This window comes from Carlito syrichta, unplaced genomic scaffold (assembly GCF_000164805.1).
Source record: "Carlito syrichta isolate Samal-C Ts95f unplaced genomic scaffold, Tarsius_syrichta-2.0.1 Scaffold316511, whole genome shotgun sequence".
In the NCBI taxonomy this organism is placed as follows: Eukaryota; Metazoa; Chordata; class Mammalia; order Primates; family Tarsiidae; genus Carlito; species Carlito syrichta.
This window is the reverse complement of record NW_007260607.1, coordinates 487,763-488,460: the sequence shown is the minus strand read 5'-3', so window position 1 is coordinate 488,460 and position 698 is coordinate 487,763.

Genomic DNA, 698 nt, shown 5'->3' with positions numbered 1-698 from the left:
CTTCACCTGTGTCACTCAAGGTCCATTGCAGGAGGTTTTCTTTCCTTAATAAAGGAAGCTGCCCAGACATTAATCTATCTTCTCCCTTGGAGGACTCAAAACTACAAACAAATTTTGCTTGGCTTTATGCGAATAACAAACAGTAATGACAGTTTTTCTCCCCTAGACCCTCCAAGATAGTGAAGACTGAAAACGCTGCTTCTGCTTAATTTCTTCTTTTTCAGTGGAGTTTGACGTATAAGATGTATTTGGCGACATTTTGTTAAAGTGTTCTATTCATGTTTTCATAATAGCGTAGTAAAGTTACAAACCCCTAAAAACAAGGATGTTTGCCTCACTGCACCACACCCTGAGGTGAGGCCCTGACCCTCCCTGAAGGGGTTACCTGGAGGGTCCCGGGGCAGCAGGGGCAGCGGGGTGGCTGTGGGTAGCTGTGGGGGATGAGGAGGGCTGTGAGGGGATTCAGCATGATGTGGGTACCTGTAGGGGATGAGGGGGTCTGTGGGGGAAGGTCAGGGTGAAGGTAAGGGGACCCTATCCCAGGGGAGCTGGGGGACTGTGGAGTGTTGAGGGAATGTGGGGAGCTGTGGGGGTGGGAGGGATGTGGCAGGCTGAGGGTGGGCGTGGGGAGACTGGACTGCGGGAAGGGCGTGACCGTGGGGGTCCTTGCCCCGTAGGAGATCTCCTGTCTGGCCCAG